Source organism: Pelobates fuscus, chromosome 2 (genome assembly GCF_036172605.1).
Source record: "Pelobates fuscus isolate aPelFus1 chromosome 2, aPelFus1.pri, whole genome shotgun sequence".
Lineage (NCBI taxonomy): Eukaryota > Metazoa > Chordata > Amphibia > Anura > Pelobatidae > Pelobates > Pelobates fuscus.
Window position 1 is genome coordinate 7,567,279 of NC_086318.1, and position 15,839 is coordinate 7,583,117.

Genomic DNA, 15,839 nt, shown 5'->3' on the forward strand with positions numbered 1-15,839 from the left:
TATTCCCAGCACTAATCCCATTCTATACATTATCCCCAGCACTAATCCCATTCTATACATTATTCCCAGTACTAATCCCATTCTATACATTATTCCCAGCTCTAATCCCATTCTATACATTATCCCCAGCTCTAATCCCATTCTATACATTATTCCCAGCTCTAGTCCCATTCTATACATTATCCCAGCTCTAATACAATTCTATACATTATCCCCAGCACTAATCCCATTCTATACATTATTCCCAGCACTAATCCCATTCTATGCATTATTCCCAGCACTAATCCCATTCTATACATTATCCCCAGCACTAATCCCATTCTATACATTATTCCCAGTACTAATCCCATTCTATACATTATCCCAGCTCTAATCCCATTCTATACATTATCCCTAGCTCTAATCCCATTCTATACATTATCCCCAGCTCTAATCCCATTCTATACATTATCCCCAGCTCTAATCCCATTCTATACATTATTCCCAGCACTAATCCCATTCTATACATTATTCCCAGCTCTATTCCCATTCTATACACTATTCCCAGCACTATTCCCATTCTATACAGTATTCCCAGCACTAATCCCATTCTATACATTATTCCCAGCTCTAATCCCATTCTATACACTATTCCCAGCACTAATCCCATTCTATACATTATTCCCAGCTCTAAGCCCATTCTATACATTATTCCCAGCACTAATCCCATTCTATACATTATCCCCAGCTCTAATCCCATTCCATACATTATTCCCAGTACAAATCTCATTCTATACATTATCCCCAGCCTAATCCCATTCTATAAATTATCCCACACTCTAATCCCATTCTATACATTATTCACAGACCTATTCCCATTCTATACATTATCACAGCTCTAATCCCATTTTATACATTATTCCCAGTACTAATCCCATTCTATACATTATTCCCAGCACTGATCCCATTCTATACATTATTACCAGCTCTATTCCCATTCTATACATTATTCCTAGATCTAATCCCATTCTATACATTATTCCCAGCACTAATCCCATTCTATACATTTTTCCCAGCTCTAATCCCATTTTATACATTATTCCCAGTACTAATCCCATTCTATACATTATTCCCAGCACTGATCCCATTCTATACATTATTACCAGCTCTATTCCCATTCTATACATTATTCCTAGATCTAATCCCATTCTATACATTATTCCCAGCACTAATCCCATTCTATACATTTTTCCCAGCTCTAATCCCATTCTATACATTATTCACAGCTCTAATCCCATTCTATACATTATTCCCAGCTCTAATCCCATTATATACATCATTCCCAGCTCTAATCCCATTCTATACCTTATTCCCAGCTCTAATCCCATTCTATACATTATTCCCAGCTCTAATCCCATTCTATAGATCATTACCAGCACTAATCCCATTCTATACATTATTCCCAGCATTAATCCAATTATATACATTATCCCAGCACTAATCCCATTCTATACATTATTCTCAGCTCTAATCCCATTCTATACATTATCCCCAGCACTGATCCCATTCTATTCATTATTCCCAGCACTAATCCCATTCTATATATTATTCCCAGCACTGATCCCATTCTATTCATTATTCCCAGCACTAATCCCATTCTATACATTATTCCTAGCTATAATCCCATTCTATACATTATCCCCAGCACTAATCCCATTCTATACATTATTCCCAGCACTAATCCCATTCTATACATTATTCCCAGCTCTAATCCCATTCTATACATTATCCCCAGCTCTAGTCCCATTCTATACATTATCCCAGCTCTAATACAATTCTATACATTATCCCCAGCTCTAATCCCATTCTATACTTTATTCCCAGCACTAATCCCATTCTATACATTATCCCCAGCACCAATCCCATTGTATACATTATCCCTAGCTCTAATCCCATTCTGTACATTATCCCCAGCTCCAATCCCATTCTGTACATTATCCCAGCACTAATCCCATTCTATACATTATTCCCAGCTCTATTCCCATTCTATACATTATTCCCAGCACTAATCCCATTCTATACATTATTCCCAGCTCTAATCCCATTCTATACATTATTCCCAGCTCTAATCCCATTCTATACATTATCCCAGCTCTAATCCCATTCTACACATTATCCCCAGCTCTATTCCCATTCTATACATTATTCCAGCACTAATCCCATTCTATACATTATTCCCAGCACTAATCCCATTCTATACATTATCCCCAGCACTAATCCCATTCTATACATTATCCCCAGCTCTAATCCCATTCTATACATTATCCCCAGCTCTAATCCTATTCTATACATTATCCCCAGCTATAATCCCATTCTATACATTATCTCCAGCACTAATCCCATTCTATACATTATCCCCAGCACTAATCCCATTCTATACATTATTCCCAGCTCTAATCCAATTCTATACATTATTCCCAGCACTGATCCCATTCTATTCTTTATTCCCAGCACTAATCCCATTCAATACATTATCCCAGCTCTAATCCCATTCTATACATTACTCTCAGATCTAATCCCATTCTATACATTATTCCCAGCTCGAATCCAATTCTATACATTATTCCCAGCACTAATCCCATTCTATACATTATTCCCAGCACTGATCCCATTATATTCATTATTCCCAGCACTAATCCCATTCTATACATTATCCCCAGCTCTAATCCCATTCCATACATTATTCCAGTACAAATCTCATTCTATACATTATCCCCAGCCTAATCCCATTCTATAAATTATCCCACACTCTAATCCCATTCTATACATTATTCACAGACCTAATCCCATTCTATACATTATCACAGCTCTAATCCCATTTTATACATTATTCCCAGTACTAATCCCATTCTATACATTATTCCCAGCACTGATCCCATTCTATACATTATTACCAGCTCTATTCCCATTCTATACATTATTCCTAGATCTAATCCCATTCTATACATTATTCCCAGCACTAATCCCATTCTATACATTTTTCCCAGCTCTAATCCCATTCTATACATTATTCACAGCTCTAATCCCATTCTATACATTATTCCCAGCTCTAATCCCATTATATACATCATTCCCAGCTCTAATCCCATTCTATACCTTATTCCCAGCTCTAATCCCATTCTATACATTATTCCCAGCTCTAATCCCATTCTATAGATCATTACCAGCACTAATCCCATTCTATACATTATTCCCAGCATTAATCCAATTATATACATTATCCCAGCACTAATCCCATTCTATACATTATTCTCAGCTCTAATCCCATTCTATACATTATCCCCAGCACTGATCCCATTCTATTCATTATTCCCAGCACTAATCCCATTCTATATATTATTCCCAGCACTGATCCCATTCTATTCATTATTCCCAGCACTAATCCCATTCTATATATTATTCCCAGCACTAATCCCATTCTATACATTATTCCTAGCTATAATCCCATTCTATACATTATCCCCAGCACTAATCCCATTCTATACATTATTCCCAGCTCTAATCCCATTCTATACATTATCCCCAGCTCTAATCCCATTCTATACATTATTCCCAGCTCTAATCCCATTCTATACATTATCCCAGCTCTAATACAATTCTATACATTATCCCCAGCACTAATCCCATTCTATACATTATTCCCAGCACTAATCCCATTCTATGCATTATTCCCAGCACTAATCCCATTCTATACATTATCCCCAGCACTAATCCCATTCTATACATTATTCCCAGTACTAATCCCATTCTATACATTATTCCCAGCTCTAATCCCATTCTATACATTATCCCCAGCTCTAATCCCATTCTATACATTATTCCCAGCTCTAGTCCCATTCTATACATTATCCCAGCTCTAATACAATTCTATACATTATCCCCAGCACTAATCCCATTCTATACATTATTCCCAGCACTAATCCCATTCTATGCATTATTCCCAGCACTAATCCCATTCTATACATTATCCCCAGCACTAATCCCATTCTATACATTATTCCCAGTACTAATCCCATTCTATACATTATCCCAGCTCTAATCCCATTCTATACATTATCCCTAGCTCTAATCCCATTCTATACATTATCCCCAGCTCTAATCCCATTCTATACATTATCCCCAGCTCTAATCCCATTCTATACATTATTCCCAGCACTAATCCCATTCTATACATTATTCCCAGCTCTATTCCCATTCTATACACTATTCCCAGCACTATTCCCATTCTATACAGTATTCCCAGCACTAATCCCATTCTATACATTATTCCCAGCTCTAATCCCATTCTATACACTATTCCCAGCACTAATCCCATTCTATACATTATTCCCAGCTCTAAGCCCATTCTATACATTATTCCCAGCACTAATCCCATTCTATACATTATCCCCAGCTCTAATCCCATTCCATACATTATTCCCAGTACAAATCTCATTCTATACATTATCCCCAGCCTAATCCCATTCTATAAATTATCCCACACTCTAATCCCATTCTATACATTATTCACAGACCTATTCCCATTCTATACATTATCACAGCTCTAATCCCATTTTATACATTATTCCCAGTACTAATCCCATTCTATACATTATTCCCAGCACTGATCCCATTCTATACATTATTACCAGCTCTATTCCCATTCTATACATTATTCCTAGATCTAATCCCATTCTATACATTATTCCCAGCACTAATCCCATTCTATACATTTTTCCCAGCTCTAATCCCATTTTATACATTATTCCCAGTACTAATCCCATTCTATACATTATTCCCAGCACTGATCCCATTCTATACATTATTACCAGCTCTATTCCCATTCTATACATTATTCCTAGATCTAATCCCATTCTATACATTATTCCCAGCACTAATCCCATTCTATACATTTTTCCCAGCTCTAATCCCATTCTATACATTATTCACAGCTCTAATCCCATTCTATACATTATTCCCAGCTCTAATCCCATTATATACATCATTCCCAGCTCTAATCCCATTCTATACCTTATTCCCAGCTCTAATCCCATTCTATACATTATTCCCAGCTCTAATCCCATTCTATAGATCATTACCAGCACTAATCCCATTCTATACATTATTCCCAGCATTAATCCAATTATATACATTATCCCAGCACTAATCCCATTCTATACATTATTCTCAGCTCTAATCCCATTCTATACATTATCCCCAGCACTGATCCCATTCTATTCATTATTCCCAGCACTAATCCCATTCTATATATTATTCCCAGCACTGATCCCATTCTATTCATTATTCCCAGCACTAATCCCATTCTATACATTATTCCTAGCTATAATCCCATTCTATACATTATCCCCAGCACTAATCCCATTCTATACATTATTCCCAGCACTAATCCCATTCTATACATTATTCCCAGCTCTAATCCCATTCTATACATTATCCCCAGCTCTAGTCCCATTCTATACATTATCCCAGCTCTAATACAATTCTATACATTATCCCCAGCACTAATCCCATTCTATACATTATTCCCAGCACTAATCCCATTCTATGCATTATTCCCAGCACTAATCCCATTCTATACATTATCCCCAGCACTAATCCCATTCTATACATTATTCCCAGTACTAATCCCATTCTATACATTATCCCAGCTCTAATCCCATTCTATACATTATCCCTAGCTCTAATCCCATTCTATACACTATCCCCAGCTCTAATCCCATTCTATACATTATCCCCAGCTCTAATCCCATTCTATACATTATTCCCAGCACTAATCCCATTCTATACATTATTCCCAGCTCTATTCCCATTCTATACACTATTCCCAGCACTATTCCCATTCTATACAGTATTCCCAGCACTAATCCCATTCTATACATTATTCCCAGCTCTAATCCCATTCTATACACTATTCCCAGCACTAATCCCATTCTATACATTATTCCCAGCTCTAAGCCCATTCTATACATTATTCCCAGCACTAATCCCATTCTATACATTATCCCTAGCTCTAATCCCATTCTATACATTATTCCCAGTACTAATCCCATTCTATACATTATTCCCAACTCTAATCCCATTCTATACATTTGCCAGGGTACCTGAGGCCTCTACCTCTAAGGGAGGTAGAGACTTGGTGGTGTATCCGTCCAGGCGAGCGGTTTCCTCCGTTCCTCGCGGTTCATCCAGTCACTTAAACACCGGCCGCGAGGAATCCACGTCCTTTTCTAGCAGGACGCTCAATACGTGACGTCATGACGCTATCACGAGCGATCTGTCACTCAAGTGTCCGATATCCAATCGGTACTTGTCAGAGGCGTGATTTCCATCCAGAGCCAGGGTATTTAAGCTTACTCCTTACTTCAGCTCATTGCCCTGTCGTGGTTCTAGCTTGTCTAGTCACTCAGTGCTCTGGTATTCTAGTTTGCTCTATTGGTTTTGACTCGGCTCGTTGTACTACCCTGCTTCTCTGTTATCCCTTGACCCGGCTTGTCTCTCGCTTATCTGTCTTCTCGTTCCCTCGACCTCGGCTTGTCTCTGACTATTCTTTACTCTCGGTACGTTAGTCCGGCCATTCTAAGGCCCGGTATACGTACCTTTCCACTCTTTGTACTCTGCGTGTTGGATCCCTGTCCCGATCCTGACAACATTACTCCCAGCACTGATCCCATTCTATACATTATTCCCAGCACTGATCCCATTCTATAAATTATTCCCAGCACTGATCCCATTCTATACATTATTTCCAGCACTGATCCCATTCTAAAAATTATTCCCAGCTCTAATCCCATTCTATACATTATTCCCAGCACTAATCCCATTCTATACATTATTCCCAGCTCTATTCCCATTCTATACATTATTCCCAGCACTAATCCCATTCTATACATTATTCCCAGCTCTAATCCCATTCTATACATTATTCCCAGCTCTAATCCCATTCTATACATTATCCCAGCTCTAATCCCATTCTATACATTATCCTCAGCTCTATTCCCATTCTATACATTATCCCAGCACTAATCCCATTCTATACATTATTCCCAGCACTAATCCCATTCTATACATTATCCCCAGCTCTAATCCTATTCTATACATTATCCCCAGCTCTAATCCCATTCTATACATTATCCCCAGCACTAATCCCATTCTATACATTATCCCCAGCACTAATTCCATTCTATACATTATTCCCAGCTCTAATCCAATTCTATACATTATTCCCAGCACTGATCCCATTCTATTCTTTATTCCCAGCACTAATCCCATTCAATACATTATCCCAGCTCTAATCCCATTCTATACATTACTCTCAGATCTAATCCCATTCTATACATTATTCCCAGCTCGAATCCAATTCTATACATTATTCCCAGCACTAATCCCATTCTATACATTATTCCCAGCACTGATCCCATTATATTCATTATTCCCAGCACTAATCCCATTCTATACATTATCCCCAGCTCTAATCCCATTCCATACATTATTCCCAGTACAAATCTCATTCTATACATTATCCCCAGCACTAATCCCATTCTATAAATTATCCCACACTCTAATCCCATTCTATACATTATTCCCAGACCTAATCCCATTCTATAAATTATCACAGCTCTAATCCCATTCTATACATTACTCTCAGATCTAATCCCATTCTATACATTATTCCCAGCTCTAATCCCCTTTTATACATTATTCCCAGTACTAATCCCATTCTATACATTATTCCCAGCACTGATCCCATTCTATACATTATTACCAGCTCTATTCCCATTCTATACATTATTCCTAGATCTAATCCCATTATATACATTATTCCCAGCACTAATCCCATTCTATACATTATCCCCAGATCTAATCCCATTCAATACATTATTCCTAGCACTAATCCCATTCTCTACATTATTCCCAGCACTAAGCCCATTCTATACCTTATTCCCTGCCCTAGTCCCATTCTATACATTATCCCAGCTAATCCCATTGTATACATTACTCTCAGTTCTAATCCCATTCTATACATAATTCCTAGCTCTAATCCCATTCTATACATAATTCCTAGCTCTAATCCCATTCTATACATTATTCCCAGCTCTAATACCATTCTATAAATTATCCCCAGCACTAATCCCATTCTATACATTATCCTAAACTCTAATCCCATTCTATACATTATTCCCAGTACTAATCCCATTTTTTACATTATCCCCAGCACTAATCCCATTCTATACATTATCCCCAGCTCTAATCCCATTCTCTACATTATTCCCAGCCCTAATCCCATTCTATACATTTCATAGCTCTAATCCCATTCTATAAATTATTCCTACAACTAATCCCATTCTATACATTATCCCCAGCTCTAATCCCATTCTATACATTATTCCCAGCACTAATCCCATTCTATTCATTATTCCCAGCACTAATCCCATTCTATACATTATTCCCAGCTCTAATCCCATTCCATACATTATTCTTAGCTCTATTCCCATTCTATACATTATTCCTAGATCTAATCCCATTCTATACATTATTCCCAGCACTAATCCCAATCTATTCATTATTCCAAGCACTAATCCCATTCTATGCATTATTCCCAGCACTGATCCCATTCTATACATTATTCCCAGCTCTAATCCCATTCTATACATTATTCCCAGCTCTAATCCCATTCTATACATTATCCCCAGCTCTAATCCCATTCTATACATTATTCACAGCTCTATTCCCATTCTATACATTATTCCTAGATCTAATCCCATTCTATACATTATTCCCAGCACTAATCCCATTCTATACATTATCCCCAGCACTAATCCCATTCTACACATTATCCCCAGCATTAATCCCATTCTATACATTATACCCAGCTCTAATCCAATTCTATACATTATTCCCAACACTGATCCCATTCTATTCATTATTCCCAGCACTAATCCCATTCAATACATTATCCCAGCTCTAATCCCATTCTATACATTACTCTCAGATCTAATCCCATTCTATACATTATTCCTAGATCTAATCCCATTCTATACATTATTTCCAGCACTAATCCCATTCTATACATTATTCCCAGCACTAATCCCTTTCTATACATTATTCTTAGCTCTAATCCCATTCTATACATTATTCCCAGCACTTATCCCATTCTATACATTATTCTTAGCTCTAATCCCATTCTATACATTATTCCCAGCCCTAATCCCATTCTATACATTATTCCCAGCACTAATCCCATTCTGTACATTATTCCCAGCACTGATCCCATTCTATACATTATCCCCAGCACTAATCCCATTCTATACATTATTCCCAGCTCTAATCTTACTCTATACATTATTCCCAGCTCGATTCCCATTATATACATTATCCCCAGCTCCAATCCCATTCTATACATTATTCCCAGCAATAATCCCATTCTATACATTATCCCCAGCTCTAATCCTATTCTATACATTATTCCCAGTTCTAATCCCACTCTATACATTATTCCCAGCTCTAATCCCATTCTATACATTATTCCCAGCTCTAATCCCATTCTATACATTATTCCCAGCACTAATCCCATTCTATACATTATTCCCAGCTCTAATCCCATTCTATACATTATTCCCAGCTCTAATCACATTCTATACATTATCCCTAGCTCTAATCCCATTCTATACATTATTCCCAGTTCTAATCCCACTCTATACATTATTCCCAGCTCTAATCCCATTCTATACATTATTCCCAGCTCTAATCCCATTCTATACATTATTCCCAGCACTAATCCCATTCTATACATTATTCCCAGCTCTAATCCCATTCTATACATTATTCCCAGCTCTAATCACATTCTATACATTATCCCTAGCTCTAATCCCATTCTATACATTATTCCCAGCACTAATCCCATTCTATTCATTATTTCCAGCACTAATCCCATTCTATACATTATTCCCAGCACTAATCCCTTTCTATACATTATTCTTAGCTCTAATCCCATTCTATACATTATTCCCAGCACTTATCCCATTCTATACATTATTCTTAGCTCTAATCCCATTCTATACATTATTCCCAGCCCTAATCCCATTCTATACATTATTCCCAGCACTAATCCCATTCTGTACATTATTCCCAGCACTGATCCCATTCTATACATTATCCCCAGCACTAATCCCATTCTATACATTATTCCCAGCTCTAATCTTACTCTATACATTATTCCCAGCTCGATTCCCATTATATACATTATCCCCAGCTCCAATCCCATTCTATACATTATTCCCAGCAATAATCCCATTCTATACATTATCCCCAGCTCTAATCCTATTCTATACATTATTCCCAGTTCTAATCCCACTCTATACATTATTCCCAGCTCTAATCCCATTCTATACATTATTCCCAGCTCTAATCCCATTCTATACATTATTCCCAGCACTAATCCCATTCTATACATTATTCCCAGCTCTAATCCCATTCTATACATTATTCCCAGCTCTAATCACATTCTATACATTATCCCTAGCTCTAATCCCATTCTATACATTATTCCCAGCTCTAATCCCACTCTATACATTATTCCCAGCACTAATCCCATTCTATACATTATTCCTAGCACTAATCCCATTCTATACATAATTCCCAGCACTAATCCCATTCTATACATTATTCCCATCACTAATCCCATTCTATACATTATTCCAAGCTCTAATCCCATTCTATACATTATTCCCAGCTCTAATCCCATTCTATACATTATTCCCAGCACTAATCCCATTCCATTCATTATTCCCAGCACTAATCCCATTCTATACATTATTCCCAGCACTAATCCCATTCTATACATTATTCCTAGATCTAATCCCATTCTATACATTTCATAGCTCTAATCCCATTCTATAAATTATTCCTAGCACTAATCCCATTCTATACATTATCCCCAGCTCTAATCCCATTCTATACATTATTCCCAGCACTAATCCCATTCTATTCATTATTCCCAGCACTAATCCCATTCTATACATTATTCCCAGCTCTAATCCCATTCCATACATTATTCTTAGCTCTAATCCCATTCTATACATTATTCCCAGCACTAATCCCATTCTATTCATTATTCCAAGCACTAATCCCATTCTATGCATTATTCCCAGCACTGATCCCATTCTATTCATTATTCCCAACACTAATCCCATTCAATGCATTATCCCAGCTCTAATCCCATTCTATACATTACTCTCAGATCTAATCCCATTCTATACATTTCATAGCTCTAATCCCATTCTATACAATATTCCCAGCACTAATCCCATTCTATTCATTATTTCCAGCACTAATCCCATTCTATGCATTATTCCCAGCACTAATCCCATTCTATTCATTATTCCCAGCACTAATCCCATTCTATACATTATTCCCAGCTCTAATCCCATTCCATACATTATTCTTAGCTCTAATCCCATTCTATACATTATTCCCAGCACTAATCCCATTCTATTTATTATTCCAAGCACTAATCCCATTCTATGCATTATTCCCAGCACTGATCCCATTCTATACATTATTCCCAGCTCTAATCGCATTCTATACATTATTCCCAGCTCTAATCCCATTCTATACATTATCCCCAGCTCTTATCCCATTCTATACATTATTCCCAGCTCTATTCCCATTCTATACATTATTCCTAGATCTAATCCCATTATATACATTATTCCCAGCACTAATCCCATTTTATACATTATCCCCAGCACTAATCCCATTCTATACATTATCCCCAGCATTAATCCCATTCTATACATTATACCCAGTTCTAATCCAATTCTATACATTATTCCCAGCACTGATCCCATTCTATTCATTATTCCCAGCACTAATCCCATTCAATACATTATCCCAGCTCTAATCCCATTCTATGCATTATTCCCAGCACTGATCCCATTCTATACATTATTCCCAGCTCTAATCCCATTCTATACATTATTCCCAGCTCTAATCCCATTGTATACATTATTCCTAGCACTAATCCCATTCTATACATTATCCCCAGCTCTAATCCCATTCTATACATTATTCCCAGCTCTATTCCCATTCTATACATTATTCCTAGATCTAATCCCATTCTATACATTATTCCCAGCACTAATCCCATTCTATACATTATCCCCAGCACTAATCCCATTCTACACATTATCCCCAGCATTAATCCCATTCTATACATTATACCCAGCTCTAATCCAATTCTATACATTATTCCCAGCACTGATCCCATTCTATTCATTATTCCCAACACTAATCCCATTCAATACATTATCCCAGCTCTAATCCCATTCTAGACATTACTCTCAGATCTAATCCCATTCTATACATTATTCCTAGATCTAATCCCATTCTATACAATATTCCCAGCACTAATCCCATTCTATTCATTATTTCCAGCACTAATCCCATTCTATGCATTATTCCCAGCACTAATCCCATTCTATACATTATTCCCAGCACTAATCCCATTCTATACATTATTCTTAGCTCTAATCCCATTCTATACATTATTCTTAGCTCTAATCCCATTCTATACATTATTCCCAGCTCTAATCCCACTCTATACATTATTCCCAGCTCTAATCCCATTCTATACATTATTCCCAGCTCTAATCCCATTCTATACATTATTCCCAGCACTAATCCCATTCTATACATTATTCCCAGCTCTAATCCAATTCTATACATTATTCCCAGCTCTAATCACATTCTATACATTATCCCTAGCTCTAATCCCATTCTATACATTATTCCCAGCTCTAATCCCATTCTATACATTATTCCTAGCACTAATTCCATTCTATACATTATTCCCAGCACTAATCCCACTCTATACATTATTCCCAGCACTAATCCCATTCTATACATTATTCCAAGCACTAATCCCATTCTATACATTATCCCTAGCTCTAATCCCATTCTATACATTATTCCCAGTACTAATCCCATTCTATACATTATTCCCAACTCTAATCCCATTCTATACATTATTCCCAGCACTGATCCCATTCTATAAATTACTCTCAGATCTAATCCCATTCTATACATTTCATAGCTCTAATCCCATTCTATACAATATTCCCAGCTCTAATCCCATTCTATGCAATATTCCCAGCACTAATCCCATTCTATTCATTATTTCCAGCACTAATCCCATTCTATGCATTATTCCCAGCACTAATCCCATTCTATTCATTATTCCCAGCACTAATCCCATTCTATACATTATTCCCAGCTCTAATCCCATTCTATACATTATTCCCAGCACTAATCCTATTCTATACATTATTCCCAGCACTAATCCCATTCTATACATTATTCCTAGATCTAATCCCATTCTATACATTTCATAGCTCTAATCCCATTCTATAAATTATTCCTAGCACTAATCCCATTCTATACATTATCCCCAGCTCTAATCCCATTCTATACATTATTCCCAGCACTATTCCCATTCTATTCATTATTCCCAGCACTAAGCCCATTCTATACATTATTCCCAGCTCTAATCCCATTCCATACATTATTCTTAGCTCTAATCCCATTCTATACATTATTCCCAGCACTAATCCCATTCTATTCATTATTCCAAGCACTAATCCCATTCTATGCATTATTCCCAGCACTGATCCCATTCTATACATTATTCCCAGCTCTAATCCCATTCTATACATTATTCCCAGCTCTAATCCCATTGTATACATTATTCCTAGCACTAATCCCATTCTATACATTATCCCCAGCTCTAATCCCATTCTATACATTATTCCCAGCTCTATTCCCATTCTATACATTATTCCTAGATCTAATCCCATTCTATACATTATTCCCAGCTCTAATCCCATTCTATACATTATTCCCAGCTCTAATCCCATTCTATACATTATTCCCAGCACTAATCCCATTCTATACATTATTCCCAGCTCTAATCCAATTCTATACATTATTCCCAGCTCTAATCACATTCTATACATTATCCCTAGCTCTAATCCCATTCTATACATTATTCCCAGCTCTAATCCCATTCTATACATTATTCCTAGCACTAATTCCATTCTATACATTATTCCCAGCACTAATCCCACTCTATACATTATTCCCAGCACTAATCCCATTCTATACATTATTCCAAGCACTAATCCCATTCTATACATTATCCCTAGCTCTAATCCCATTCTATACATTATTCCCAGTACTAATCCCATTCTATACATTATTCCCAACTCTAATCCCATTCTATACATTATTCCCAGCACTGATCCCATTCTATAAATTACTCTCAGATCTAATCCCATTCTATACATTTCATAGCTCTAATCCCATTCTATACAATATTCCCAGCTCTAATCCCATTCTATGCAATATTCCCAGCACTAATCCCATTCTATTCATTATTTCCAGCACTAATCCCATTCTATGCATTATTCCCAGCACTAATCCCATTCTATTCATTATTCCCAGCACTAATCCCATTCTATACATTATTCCCAGCTCTAATCCCATTCCATACATTATTCTTAGCTCTAATCCCATTCTATACATTATCCCCAGCACTAATCCCATTCTATTCATTATTCCAAGCACTAATCCCATTCTATGCATTATTCCCAGCACTGATCCCATTCTATACATTATTCCCAGCTCTAATCCCATTCTATACATTATTCCCAGCACTAATCCTATTCTATACATTATTCCCAGCACTAATCCCATTCTATACATTATTCCTAGATCTAATCCCATTCTATACATTTCATAGCTCTAATCCCATTCTATAAATTATTCCTAGCACTAATCCCATTCTATACATTATCCCCAGCTCTAATCCCATTCTATACATTATTCCCAGCACTATTCCCATTCTATTCATTATTCCCAGCACTAAGCCCATTCTATACATTATTCCCAGCTCTAATCCCATTCCATACATTATTCTTAGCTCTAATCCCATTCTATACATTATTCCCAGCACTAATCCCATTCTATTCATTATTCCAAGCACTAATCCCATTCTATGCATTATTCCCAGCACTGATCCCATTCTATACATTATTCCCAGCTCTAATCCCATTCTATACATTATTCCCAGCTCTAATCCCATTGTATACATTATTCCTAGCACTAATCCCATTCTATACATTATCCCCAGCTCTAATCCCATTCTATACATTATTCCCAGCTCTATTCCCATTCTATACATTATTCCTAGATCTAATCCCATTCTATACATTATTCCCAGCACTAATCCCATTCTATACATTATCCCCAGCACTAATCCCATTCTACACATTATCCCCAGCATTAATCCCATTCTATACATTATACCCAGGTATAATCCAATTCTATACATTATTCCCAGCACTGATCCCATTCTATTCATTATTCCCAACACTAATCCCATTCAATACATTATCCCAGCTCTAATCCCATTCTATACATTATCCCAGCTCTAATCCCATTCTATACATTACTCTCAGATCTAATCCCATTCTATACATTATTCCTAGATCTAATCCCATTCTATGCAATATTCCCAGCACTAATCCCATTCTATTCATTATTTCCAGCACTAATCCCATTCTATGCATTATTCCCAGCACTGTTCCCATTCTATACATTATTCCCAGCACTAATCCCATTCTATACATTATTCTTAGCTCTAATCCCATTCTATACATTATTCTTAGCTCTAATCCCATTCTATACATTATTCCCAGCTCTAATCCCACTCTATACATTATTCCCAGCACTAATCCCATTCTATA